General features: G+C 42.3%; 1 long non-coding RNA gene across 1 annotated transcript in view; it reads left to right on the forward strand.

Annotated features, from left to right (window-relative positions):
• The window catches only part of LOC135317259 (uncharacterized), a 45,459-nt gene extending 34,196 nt beyond the window's left edge, over nt 1-11,263 (forward strand). The window contains exons 3-7 of the long non-coding RNA XR_010376292.1: nt 3,724-3,989; nt 4,768-4,831; nt 5,438-5,544; nt 6,431-6,471; nt 9,431-11,263. This is a non-coding gene — a long non-coding RNA (uncharacterized LOC135317259). The remainder of the gene's footprint in view (nt 1-3,723; nt 3,990-4,767; nt 4,832-5,437; nt 5,545-6,430; nt 6,472-9,430) is intronic.
• The last annotated feature ends 3,123 nt before the right edge of the window (nt 11,264-14,386 follow it).

The raw sequence follows: 14,386 nt of genomic DNA on the forward strand, positions 1-14,386 counted from the left end.
CTCAGCTAGGCAAGGGCATTCAGAAAGGTTGTATGCTTTTTTCCTCTGGTGGAGAAGGAGGGTTTCTGCGGTAGTTCCTCTCTTTTGTGGCTTTTGAGCAGGGTTTTACCAAGAAGCCATCCCTGTGGGGAATTCTCACCTCGCTCCGGGCAGCTGCCATCAGGGCCAGCAGCACTACTGAAGGGGCTATGTAACATGCAGAGCCACCATCAGTGCGGCTTGTACTGCATCACCCTGCTGTGAATGAGGAAGAAGGAAAGGGAAAGGATGCAAAATCCCCTTGGCTCCTTGTGCAAAGAGCAGCTGCAGTCCAACTCCTGGAACTCAGGACTGGGTCTGTGGGTCTCCCCTGATGGGGCTCCTGTTTGGGTTCATCGTGTATTGCAGCAGGAGACTCGCTGCTTGGCAAGAAGTGAGAATGCCTTCATGAAGAAAAGCTGCCGCTTTCTAAATAATGTGACAGCTCCCATTCCGGATTGCATCCTAAACCCTGATGGGGGATGTGGCCAGGGTAGCTGCTGCCCCTGACCAGGTCCTGATGCCAGCTGGGTCCTTGACACCAAGGTCTTAAGGCACTTTCCCAGCCCTGGGAGGTCCTAAGCCAGGGGAGTAGGTAGTATCATTTCAGAGAGACGTCCCCTTCAGTTCAACTCAGCTGATGAGAAAAAACAACTTTGCCCCTCCAGGGAGTTTAACTAACATTTGCCTACTGTGGTTCAACCAACAAACCAAAATGTTGCAAGAGGCCCCTCACCTGTTAGGAGGACTGGAAGAGTGATGCACGGAATTTGGGCTGCAGTCAGCCCCTTCAGTCCTGCTCAATGAACGTGGTACGCATCTTTGAAAAAGCAAGAGGTGACCCTGGGTTTGGACAGCAAATACTTAACTTTCTGCTAGGCTTAACCACAATAGCTTCACAACTCCAGGTTCTTTGCTGTAGGCATTGGATATATGACTGTGCTACTCTTTTCAGGCTCACTCTGTTGTTTTTTTTTTTAATATTACTGTCTGCATTTATGGGTGAATTGTTTCATATCTGCATATAACAAATTAAACATATATTAAAAGTAGCAACATCAAAACAGCTTAGTCAAGTAAAGAGACTATAGCACAAAACAGCTTTATTGAAAAAGCGTCTTGTAATGCTCATTTCATTCTTGTAAACAATGCATCTTTTTTAAATGTGGACTGCAAAAATTACACACAATACTTTGGTTCAGGAATCTGCTGGCTGATTTTCTGAATCACTGTTTTTAATATAGGGACTGTGGGCGTCTAAAAAGGGTTCTATATATAATTCTGAAGAGCCATCTCATTCAGTTGCTGCAACTTACTTTACCAGTTTCTCCTGATTCATTTTTTTCTGAATGCTGAGCATTTTAAGAGTACAGATTGAGCAAAAATGCTCTATATAGATCATTATAGTTTGCAGCTCCGTGACTTCCCAAGAGGTTATTATATTTCAAGCAGTGAGAAACAACTCTTACTGAGTAAGAAATTATCCCATTGTGCAGTATTATTCAAGCAATTAGAAATCATACTGTGTACAAAATACCGGATCTCTAGGTAGCAATTTCTGGTGTTGTATCATGCCTACTTAAGTGTGTAGCTACAGCAAAAGAAGTACTATGTTAACAATACAACCATGTTAAACCAATAGACTAACAGATTCAGAAAAACAACAATATACTGTAATTGCAATGCACCTTTCCATTGGCTTTAGACATCTCAAGTCCCCATTCCAGAATCTCCTGGATTCTTAATTACTCTGCCATTCATAAACTTTCCATCCAGTCAGGAGAGTAAGGTATATTTCTTTGAAACCCATCACAGCAAGATTGCATAGCATGGAGAAGAAGTCCACAGGAAGCAAAAGGTAACATGCACTTTCCTTTCACAGAACTCATGACTGATCCAAAAAGCCCAAAACTCGGTCTTGCTTTTTTCTTGAATAGTACCACAGAGTGCCATAAAACTAAGCAGAGCATTTCTAAGTATTTCCTTCTGAAGACCTGTAGTCAGCCTTTTTCTTTAGAAAATTAAGTTGTACCAGCATATTAACTTGAAGCATCATGTTAAACCCAGCTTTGCAAATTATACAGACAAGGGTTAAGCGGGCCAAAGCTTAACAATTACCCAATTCTTAGGGTGGATCTTGTTCACAGGTAGAAGCAGAAACAGACTAATTTCTTTTTAAAGTCAGTTAGGAGACTTTTATTGGTATCAGCTTCATCCAATAAGCTCCCAGGCATATTAGAGTGATATTAATGAAAAAAAGTCTCACAACATGCCAGTGCAGTATGGAGGTACAAAAGCATTATTAATATCTACCTAAAATTCACATGGTCAGTGCCAGATACGAACACAGAAAGAAGAGTTACCATCCTTAATGCTTTTGGGATGCAGCTGCTCAACTAGAAAATGTTTCCTCTAAAGAAGCAGGAAATCATGTTGCATTCTGGTCCAGAGTTTGAAAACCATGCTCAGCTGTGTGGAGGTGGGCACATCTATGCTCTAAACCATTTTAAGGCCCAGAGAGCAGCATGGTGTTACATCAGTGTTTCCTCACAGCATAGGAGCGAGGACATGTGTCTTGACTCATCCCTTCGTAACTGCTCAATGCATCTGGCAGATAGCCAGCCCATCACCAAAGTCTCAGGTCGGTGCATCCTACCCTGTAGCGACCGTGCCCTGTGTCCCTGGGGAGGCAGGAGACACACTGTGAGTTAAGTCTTGGTGATCCTTCTCCACACCTATGACCTTCAGATATCACTGAGGGACTTCCTACCATACACTGAAATTGGCAGGCACACTTGGGGGGCTTGGGAGCACCTGTGACAGGTGGATGGCTGCAGGACTGGAGGATCCAGTGGGGCACTGGACCAGTATGGCCCAGGAATCCCATGGTTTTGGGAATCAGTGCAAGTCACTCTCTGACACTGGGCCTCTTTGCTATAAAAGCACCAGTGTTGGGGGGAAGGAGAGAGTGAGAGAGGCAGGAAAGCACAAACACTTCTGTATGTAATGTCTACATTTCATAAGGCTTTCTGTTACCATGGCAATGAGCATGGTATAAATACCTAGGCAGATCTCCCTTGTGGCAGCGCGTTCTGCTGCTCCTGTGCTGCAGGGCTAGTCTGCACGCAGACATTTTGATGGCCTTCTTCAGACCCTCTCTGGTAAAACTGCCAATGATTTTGTTCAATCTCAAACCCATAGTCCAGTAGGCAAAGGTGCTCTTTCCACTTCACCACAACTTACTTTCTGGTCCCTCCAAATAAGCAAATAATTTTTTTAACATAAAGATGGAGGATTGCATCCTTATTAACTTGTATTGAGGCTAAATAATCAATAGGAAGAGCTACATTCTGGTCGCTTTAGTTATATTTGAAGTCAGATTCAGCACAAGCAGTTCCAATAAAAATTTAGTGCAATCAAAATTGCTAATGCTGTTGAATTCTGAGTTGTAAAGGAGTTTTAACAGATCGGGGTTAGGCAGTCACAGAGAAGCATAGCCTTAAGCTAAGTGCAATAATTTTTAAAAAGTGCCTATGTTTCATAACACAGAAACCCTTCAATTGATTTTTCCAGGATGTGTACAGTCTTACATGAGATGCAGACAGAAATGGGTGGATTTTGTTTTAAAATGTCAAGCATGATCCTATGTATGGAACCTAAACACCTTATTTTAAAAGGCTCACTGCTTCCTTATTCATTTTGCAGGTATGGTAATTGCAGTGACCAGATTTGCCAGGACATCTCTTTTCCATTCACCCCCTGCTTTTTGAGCGTACAACTGAGAAGAGGAAAACGAAACAATGGAAAGATATATATGTTTCCATATATTACATCTCTGCAGGAAGACAAACTACTTCAGATGGAGAAAAAGTGTGTCTTAAATGAGGTTTTCTCTAACACCAAGGTAGCTAATTCAAACTCAAATCCAGGCTAGGACAAGAGAGTTGGTATTTTCCACATAAATTAGTTGGGTAAGTTACACATGGGAATCCCACATAGGTTAAAACAACCTGATGTGTGGAAAAGACAACAAAAATGTCAAGCTGCCCGATTTTATCTTATGATAGTTAACAAGATCAAGACAAAATGGGAATGAGAGAAACATGCCTTGAAACAAATCCATACCAGAATGAGTTTAATCCTGTACTCTTCCAGCTCCTAGTAACAAGTGCGTAATATGGAAATTTGGGGCTGGGAACAGGAGGAGAGTCATGGAAAAGCCAGGTGATGGGATGAAAGAAGCCTCCCTGGTACCTTCCTGGTACGAGCATCACGTCACTTCTGACAAACTGAAGTTTTCCAGAGCAGCACTTATTTTCCCTTTAACTTCTGAATGATACAGGGAAGAGGTCAATACAGCCCAAATGTGAGGAAGAAGCAAAAAAAGTGAATGCCCCTCTTAGCCTGTCTGGGATGGATTTGCAGCTGATATCATGAAGAGTAATATTTTATTTATTCTAATTTCTTGGCCCTCTTAAAATAAGTCTGAATTCTTCCTCCTCCTTTTTCCTTTTGTTTCCTCACTCTTCATTTCTAAGGCAAACAATTAAAAGTAACAAGGCTGAACAAGAGAGAGCACCAAATGAGTTTGGAAGAGGAAAATCTGTGTTGGCAGTGAGTGAGAGCTAGTCAAGGTGTATGTTTATCACACTAAGCGTATTTGAGACACAGTTCTAATAGAATTGTACTGAGTCACATGCTAAAAATTAGTAACAGCTTGTACAACTCTTCACACTAAATAATTTCCAGGTACTTTTATACTGAAAACTCCTCCAAGAACTGGGAAACTGAATTGACCTTTCCTTGGATGCAGGTGAGGTGATTCATATAGTGACTGGAGGGGGAAAGGGACATGGCATGAGTCACTTCTGTTTGTTATATGACAAGCACCGTCTACTAATTGGTTGCTTAACCAACTTTCATTTCCATCTGCCACCCTTTGACCACAATAGAGCATGTAATCCACAGTATGTGGCTTGTACTTGCTTCTTAACAGTGAAATACATTACGGAGGCTATTCAGTGGAGTCATACAACATGAAAGAGAAACAGAAAATACTTCTTTGTGCTGAAAAAACACTTCTCGGCCATTGGCTTGATTCTGATTTGAGACCTATCCTCTCAGCTGAAGCCAATGGAGATGCAAAAATGCATGAAAAATGGTTTCCTGATCACCTGGTTCTTTCAGGCATTAACCACTTCTAATAATGAATATCCCACTGAGTTAGACCTATAGTCTTTCTAGCCCAGCATCCCTCTCTCCGATAATGGCCAGACCTGGATGCCTAGAAAAGTATAGAAAAAGAGGACAAGCATATTCCTAACCTTTCTGTGTCTCTAGCAGCCTATAGCTCGTGGATTTGCCTGTTCTTATATTCCCGGGACAGTTTTCCTGTACCATGAGGTTATTCTTTTTACAGGGAGAAGAATCTGCCAGCAAACTACAAGGACTACAATTGTTCATTGCTTTTGCCCTGTACACGCTCCCACACGCTCTCCTGAAGATCAGAGGCAGCTTTTGCCAAAGGTGAAGGCTGCTCTGTAACTCTGAATGTTCAAAGTGGGTTCCTAAGAGTCTTACCTTGTGCAGGGACTTTCCCTAGCCATTTGTCTAATGGCAGAGAAAGGGCTTCTGTCCCTACGAGCTGAGACTGCTGCTTTCATGAAGGAAGTATGTACATGTATACGTACTGATAACGGCTCCATCATCTCAGGTGATGCCGGTTACATTTGGGCATAGTCCACCAGAATGAAACAAAGTTTCCTTGCAAATGGGGATATGCTAACCAGAGACATGGGAAAAAAAAACTTTAAAAACAATCTAAAAACCATACTACACTTAGGCAAGTACTGCAACTTAAAAAGTGTACATTTGGTGAATGATAAATAAAAAATACTAGGAATGAGTTGAAGGGTTTTTCTTAACATTTCCCTTCCACGTGAGCAGAATGTTGTGTCTCTGATGTGCCAACATCAGCTACACACGCAGAGAATTTCTCTAAGAAGCGTTTTTTAACTTTTTAGTCAGAACATCTGCACCAAGGTGATCATGGTGTTGAGGTGGGAACACAATCACTTCTCTAAGAGTGACAGTGTCACCGCTGTCTATCGGTGACGCACTCTGTAAAAAGACACATTCTTCCACAAAGCTTTCCCAGTAACTTTAGGCAGCTATAGGCAGGATATCCTCTGATGTCACATAGTCTGATGGGCCGATATCAAGGGCATAAAAACCAGGATGTCCTACATACAGTCTTGCGTTAGCTTGGAAGCTGGACAGGGTTACCCGTCACAGGCTTTTACGTATCTATCAAATATGGAACATGGAGCCCTGGAGTGTGTTAGAGATGGTTTTATAAACAGCAAGAAGGGGAAAGAAATGCAAGTCTCTCCTTTTCTCTGTTCGATTTCAGGAGTGGGGGTGAGTTGGGCATGCCTCGCCACGGTCTTTACAGTGAGTAAAAGCATTTTTTCCTCTGCTGTTATCACCAAGAGGTGATATTCATGTGACTGCTCTGCATTCAGCTGGCACCTTTGACAGTCTTGCCTGCACTCTGTCCACCAGCACTTGGAAGTGTCCTGTAGCCTCAGATTAAAGGAATGACTCTAAAGCGCCGGTGCATGCTGCTGCCTAATGGCTAGCTGCTCCATCGAGTCTTGCCTGTAGGAAGGTTGTGGTAGCCTGGGAGAGTACTCCTACACATAGATACGCACATTCAGAATAACAGTTTGTGATGATTTGGGAAAAAGCCAGGACAGCCAGCAGAGAATCTGCAGCAAACTGGGACTATACCTGTGGGGATTAGTAAGGGGAACATTTTGCCTAATGTCAGAGGAGATTTTAAAATGGACAGAGAAAGGAGAAGACATATTTTTTGCAAGATACTGAAACCTAAAAAAAAAAAGGAACAATCCTTCTGCAACAGGATCCATAAAAACACACTCCATGATCCAGGTAAATTTGGTATGGTCCTCTCCTTACTGTGCTATTACATCCCTTGATGTTAACTATAAAGGCAGCAATATATGTGCATGCATATGGTTGAGTGTGGCAGCACTGAGGAGGATGAGAATGGAGCTTCTTCCTTTCTGTCTGCCTTTTAATTAATGAAAAACAAAAATTCAAAGCCTTGGTGTTTGGTACTGATCTCCACATTTGGCATCTGGGATTGGTTCTGCAGGCCTGCCGTGTGCAGATCCCCCTCCACATCTCTGCCAGAGCCGCACACACACAAGTGCAGCATCCAGCCCCAGGTGCTGCTGTGTTCTTGCTTCCTGGGGATATCATCTCCTGATAGCCAGGAGGAAAAACAAAATAAAAATCCAACCGGGCAGCTGAGGAATTGACTTACAGAGTTAAAATTCAGAATAGAATACAGCAATGCCCGACTACCAAACTGTTGCATTTGCTAAATATTTAAGCAGACAATGCAAATAATTGCAGCTAAACCCAATTCTTTCTGAGAAAAGAATACAGAGCGACAGGACAGGATGCTGTTTGGCTTATGTTAGGCATATTAAATGAATCTTAGCCAGTGTTGATAAGTCTGTCAATCCACAAGAGGGGGAAAAATGCCTTAAAGGAACTAATCGTAGCAGGAAAAAGAAAATCTGTATTCAGGATGGTGCTCTGGGTACTGGACTGCAGCACCAATGGAGAGAGTGGTGGTGGAAGGGAGAAGCAATACTCTTCCATATTGCTGTGCCGATTATCAGGCAAGGTAGCTGAGGCATTGTGAATTATTTAACTTCAAACTGGTGTGTAAACAATATGTTAACTCTGATATTTTTAAGCTTTTTTAAACAGTATTTTTAGATTCAAGAAGTGAGAAACATGTAAGGAAGCTCACAATGGTTTACTGGAAAAGAGCACAGAGCAGTTGCCTCTGTTGTTTCTCATGGATTCAACACAATGGCATGAAGATAATCCTTACCTAAAGAGCAGAGGGCACTGACAGGGTGGTGTTCTAACTCCACTTCTGTTGTTCTAGCTGAATAAGGTAGCATTTTTAAAAGCATTCAAGCGCAGTTCTGGTTGAGAAGTCATATGTCTGAGTAGTTAGCTCCATGTGGTGCCAGACTTAACAACCCCTGCTGAGAGGCAGTGCCACATTTACATGACTGTACAGGCCTCTGAACTGGAGCTGGATAGTAAGCCTTATTTTCAGAGTTACTAGGTGCCATACAAAAATAAATATTTAGACATCTACACATACAAATGCACAGCTGAAGGATTTACAAAAGTGCTTACTTCATTAGGCACCTACTCTTAAATCAATATGAACCTTAAGTAATGAAATCCTAGAAATCCCACTAAGCATGGTGTTTGGTCTCCCCCCTAAATATTCTGTAAGATCTGGCCCACTGTCAGGTCTTGTACTTGTATGGCCCACTTCTCTCCGAAAATGGGATGCAGGGTTCTGTGTCATGTAGATATTTTTATTATTTCTATTGTTTTCAGACACCTACCTGAAGAAGTGATCAAATATAAGATCACGTGCATAATCTCTAACAGGGCAGCATTTTTACTGCTGCCCATGTCAGCCTGTGGCCAAGACTCACTTCCTCTTCCATTGCTTCAGGACATTATGCTGTGAGGATGAACAGAAGATGTCCAAGGCAAGGAAAGATACAGAAAGGTGGTGGCACATCCAGGGCAGCAAGGAGCACAGCTCCCGTGTCAGTACCAGCCATGGGAGCCCCTTGGTAGGGCTGGCCATGCTGCTGCGCAGCCCCTTCGGTCACCCTGGCACAAAGCAAGCCCACAAAGTATGTCAGCGGTATTGAGCAATCAGGTCCTATGGAACGCTGTACTTTCTGCAGGAGTGGAGGGTGATGTCCTTTGACTTGGCAATGACATTCACAAGTCACTCTGGAGACTCCCAGATTCACGTTTATGAGGTTTCTAGTGCAACTGCCCAGCTTTTCCTTTTAATTGTCTCCTCCTTCTTCTTTTTGCATTAACTTAGGTAGCCTTGGACTTAGACACACATCTGCAACAAACTCTAGACTCAGTCGCTGAACTGGCTGTCAGTAACAGTCAGATGACAACCCGGCCTACTGTATATGTTAACCGCACCTCACAGCTGAATAAAGGGTTGATTAAGAGCAATGACTGTAAAGCGCTCTGTAGAGACTTTTCTACCTGTGACTGATAGGCAGACCATGCCCCTTTCTTACCATCTGAGGGATTTGCACTTGACCAGACTTATAAGTGTATTTATGATTTCCAGGCTTTATTATTGTAATTCCCTATTCCTGCATATACAATTGGCAAGTTTAAAATGAAAATCAGTTCAGAACGTCACATCTTCTCAAAGGCACAGCCTGCAACCATCCTTTATATCCTATCCTCTCCTCTGCTGCTACCCTGAATACTGCAAAAAATTGAAAAATTCTATTTTCCTTTCCAGGACTTTCCAAGATAACCTACCTAAGGGCTGGCTGCACAGCAGTGTGTCATTTGGATCTCCCACAGCAGCTCCAATGGACAACTGTATAGAGGAAGTTTGTGTCAGGGCAACAACTGAATGTTTTAGAAGTGATCAGGAACAACTACACTTGAGGAAAATTCCAGATTATTTCTTTAGCTCTAGTCCTATTATTTACCATTTGTGAGGGATACCCAGGCTCCCATAAAGAGTGCTATAGAGCCACATACTTAGAAAAAGTGAGAGGAAATCGTATGCATACAGAATACATAGATATGGACAAACATCTCCAAGAATTCTTTAAAAAGATGCTCAAACTACCAGGTACAATAAAACAATCTTATAACCTGGAAATATCATACAAATATTTTAACTACTTCAGAAAAAAAAGAGACGACTGCTGAAGTGTCAGGATTACTAAGTACTTACTGCAAACACCACTGATAATTAAACCACTTTTTTTTTTTCTATATTTATCCATTTAATAATGCAAATGTCTTTCTGCAACCAGTTGAATTCCAGCTGTACTTGCTCCATCCTGAAGGGCAAAGCTGTCAGCACACATGGCTCTACAACACAGTGCAATGGGCACGTTTCATCTCTGGGGCAAGATGTGGCAAATCTCAAGGGAGCATTTCATCCCAGCTGCACTGCGGAGTTCACCTCATGCTCTCATACAGAAAATATCCTGGAGTTCGGTGGTGTGGCAAGGGGTCAGTGGCTCAGCTATTTGATTAACATAATGGCTAGTGTCTTCCATGGAGAAGAGATTGTACCTGAGAGGATATAAGCAATATCAACTCTGAAATTACCCTTCCAGCCTTGCTTGTGCAAGAGGGAAGTTTCTCCTGCGTTGCATTATCTGAAAGCCAGCAACCCAGTTGCACAGGCCGCTGAGGTTCCATTGATTATTTTAAAAGGCTCCATGAAAGGTAATTATGAAAAGATTTGTTACAGGAGAGAAATTTTTAGGGATCTGCAAAATGAAAAAAAAAAAGGCTGAAAATCACAGGTTTAGGGTGCTGCCTTCTTCCTTCCTTCCTTGAAGCCTCTGCTGGCAAGGTACGGAAATTCTTTCAGTTATCTCCAAAAATGACAGAAGATGAAGGCACTCAGCACCCTGTACAATCAGGTACTTAATGTCCTTACCCTCCCTGGGGCTCTGCCACTGACAGCAAATGAACTAATAGCTCCTGCTGCTCCCACCAGCCTGGTTCTCTGTGTCATCCACCTACACACACTCACACATTCATTCTTTCCCTCATCATTTATTAATTCAATTTATTTATTTATGTAGGTTATTTTCAGTAGTATTTTTACAAATAATGGTGGAAATGAAAAGAGCAAGAGAAACACAGTTAGGGAGAGAGCTGGTGGCAGAGAGGGAATGGCAGGGGAAACTCTACTCCCCTGAGAACAAGATGTACACTGGAGGATCATTCCAGATTTTCAACTCAGGCAGAGCCTGGGCAAACTCCAAGTGACATCAGCTTCACCAACCTTGCTCAACACTGACTTCAAACAGCCGATTTACCTGGTGCTCATGCTCTGCTTTCTGGACTAACATGGTCTTTCTGATTGTACTTGAGGCCTTTTAGAGCTCTCAAAAGACTACTTCTGCATTTAAAGACCATTATTTTGGTTTTCATGGCATTTAGTCATTAACTGTGTTTTAAAGCTTTAATCCACAAGGGTCTTTGCTGTAAAGAATAGGCATATTTACATTGCCTAAACTATGTGTCTAAATGAGATTACTTCCCTTTATTTCCTTTTTAACCATCCTCTAAGTAAACTCCGTTTTCTACATTGACTCCACAGGAGCTCTAAGGAAATTGCTGTCCTAAAGATGTGATCAGAAAGGTGAGATCAGCTGATCTTCAGGCTTTCTGTCATTGAAAGAAGCAGTCTTGTTCCTTCACCTTGCGTGCTTTTTTCTGCCTTTTTCCTCTTCCTTCCCTTAATTCCACCTGTATATTGCCCACCCATGCTTCCTTACAGCACTTTTGACACTCACCTGACCCCTCACGGAGCTGATTCAGCTCACTGAACTGGCAGAAAATAAATCCAGAGAAGTAGAAAAGGGACAGTTTTCTGATGATGGGTTAATGAGCTGGATCAGCTTAGTGAATATGAAAGTCGGCCCATGTAGGATCATGTAGGGGGGGAGTGTGAAGAGCAAGGAGATTGACCCTTTTCACAGCAGAAAGTGATCAGAAGAGCTCAGTTTGTCTCCATAGATGGTATCCCTAGTTGGGAATATAATATAGATGCCTAGAAATACAGATAATTTATCCTCACTGTTCTAGCTATGCAGTAATGAACTTGTATTTCATTTTATGGCCCTTCTGTGCTCTGCTGGCATGTTCTGCCACAGTTCATAGTGTAAGACCTCCTTCAAGCACAGCACTGTATACCTCTTGGAAAATCTGTCTCTCGGGATGTTAGAGCTAATATGTGAAACACTGAAAACTATTAAGTGTCTACTATGACCTGCCCTGTTATGGAGTCTCGTGGAGGTGGATAGTGGAGCTAAGAGCAGCACAGTTGTCAAACTGCGAAAGTGATTCCTCTCTGAAAAGAAACCGCAGCTTCTCCATCTTTTGATATCTTCAGACCAAGACTGGACGCTTTCTGCAAGATACACTATATCAAAGACAAGGTATACTTCATTGAACATGTTATGCTCAGTAACAGGGTTAGTGCAGTGAAACGGAAGGGTCTGTGATATACAGGACGTCAAAGGATATAATCTTATACTCCGTAAATCTGTAAAGTACAGAAAACACAAAGAGAAAAAAAAAGATACTAAAGCAAGACTTTTGGGGTAATGAGCACAACCAATTCCCATTGTTCTCCCAAAACAAAGAGGACTTCTCCCTACGCCCTTCATCTTGCGTTAGTAGTTTGTCCCTACTTACACCACCATCCTCCCTTACCTAACAGGAGAAAAGCTCCTTTTCTTTTGATCAGTGGACACAAACACCGAACCAGCAATTACAGAAACTGCAGGTCCTATCTCTCTTTAGAAGAGTAATTTTCGAATGTACACGTGGCATCTCAGCATTATCCTAGCAATGTACTGGAAATGCTTTTGTCACTTCTGCTTCCCCCGTGACAGTAAGAAATTACGTGCTCTGCCCCAGCCCTTCATGCTCAGGCCGTGACCGAAGCACACGCAGAGTGCACACTCCAAAGGGTGCAAGATTACATACTTAAGTGGAGACCTCTGAGTCCCTCAAAATGTAATCTCTATTCTGATTACAAAATTTGTGGAAGATACTTTATTTCAGCAAGGCTCTCAGCCTCTCTTCATGGGTTAAGCAGAAATACATTAATTTCCTATCTTCGTTATAATTTTTTACATTCAGCATGCATGCAGAAAGATACAGTCTGAACTACAGGCATTAAAGAAGTAGGTGCCTATCCTAGCAATAGGTTTGATTAAAAAGCACCTTTCTATCAGACTCCTTAAATCAGAGTCCTCCAGTGACTTAATCAGTATCCTAGTTAGCTCTCATTCCCATCAGTCATGACAAGTTATGGATTGCATTTCTCCTGCCTCAATTTAACAGCAGTCTGGCTTCCTCTGGCTTCCTACAGTTTCTTCATTTCTCTAACTTTCTACTTTTTTCCAATGATGAACATAGTTTTTTTTCTCAGTCAAAAGTTGTCACAAGTTTCTACCCATGGTCCAGGACTACTATAAATAGTGAGTAATAGCAAGTTAGTTTCCTGTTGCAGCATTACACATGTTAAGGCAAACCGCAACTGTTCAGAGATGGACCCATTTTAAGAACAGTTATTTGTGTGTTGTAGAAGATTATTGGTCGTTGAGAAAAAGGGCTCAGATGACTCCTTAAAAAATTAGGAGAGTAGGGAACGCCTTCTGACATACTGAGACCTGGAGTCAGATGGGAAAAATACCATCTGCAGGTTGCTCTGCTTGGGGGAGTTAATTACTTGAAGATAGTTCAAGAGTTTTGTGTTTGAAAATGAAATGGTGCTCTGAAGGGAAGGACTAAACAGGCTATTGAATGAAATTGTTCTGGGCTAGAAGACAGGCTTCCCTACTTTTGGGGGGCGGGGGGGGAGAAGAATGGCAGCCCCCACCTTCAGTGCTCTTTGCTACTTGTCCTGCACATTCTGAATACTGTAATTTATTACTCTTATCACAGGGGAGGATAATGACCCTGGTCAGGTTCAGCCCTCGCTGCTGCTATGTACTATGTACACAGACTCACGCCTCCACTACCCGTGTCTGCGCATGTGCACAATAGCTCTATTCACATCAGCGTCTTGCGGCATCAAGATTAGATGTAGTTCAAAGCACGGCAAGAGTGTAAGTTCTCCCATACTCAGGCACCCACGTAAAATACTTAAAACTGATAAACACTTGCCGTGTCATTCACTTGTCCTTTTGCCTCCCTCTCCATGAGGTGGGTATGCAATTTGCCAGCGCAGTGAAGTTCTAGAAACAATTTCCTCATGTAATGTAACATCGCAAACAAAACAGTGACATAATACAAACATAAGTTGTGAAGCTCTTTAACAGACAAACTTTGGAGTAAAATGAAGAGAGGGCTCCAGGTGAGGGTTCAGATTCAGTAGCCACTGGTGGAGTTTTCGTTGTTTTCTTGACACATTTTAGACTGAAAAATACCTCTTACGCATAGAGTTCTGTTGCTCTTTTCTGACTGGATTAACTGCAATTAAACTAGAGCTTCTTTGCATAAAGAAATGTGTCTGACCAGCTGTTCCGCAGCAGATGTTCTGCACTGGAGGACCATGTGTTCTTTCTTTATTCACCTTTTAGAAACAGATTAAGCTAAACTGCAAAAGGACACTCTTTGTACAGAATGAAAGGATCTATGCAGAGCAAGGTGCAGAATAATCATGTTTTAAGTACGTGTTCACTGATTTCCCAGCAGCTTTCCCGTG

This window comes from Phalacrocorax carbo, chromosome 1 (assembly GCF_963921805.1).
Source record: "Phalacrocorax carbo chromosome 1, bPhaCar2.1, whole genome shotgun sequence".
Taxonomy (NCBI): domain Eukaryota; kingdom Metazoa; phylum Chordata; class Aves; order Suliformes; family Phalacrocoracidae; genus Phalacrocorax; species Phalacrocorax carbo.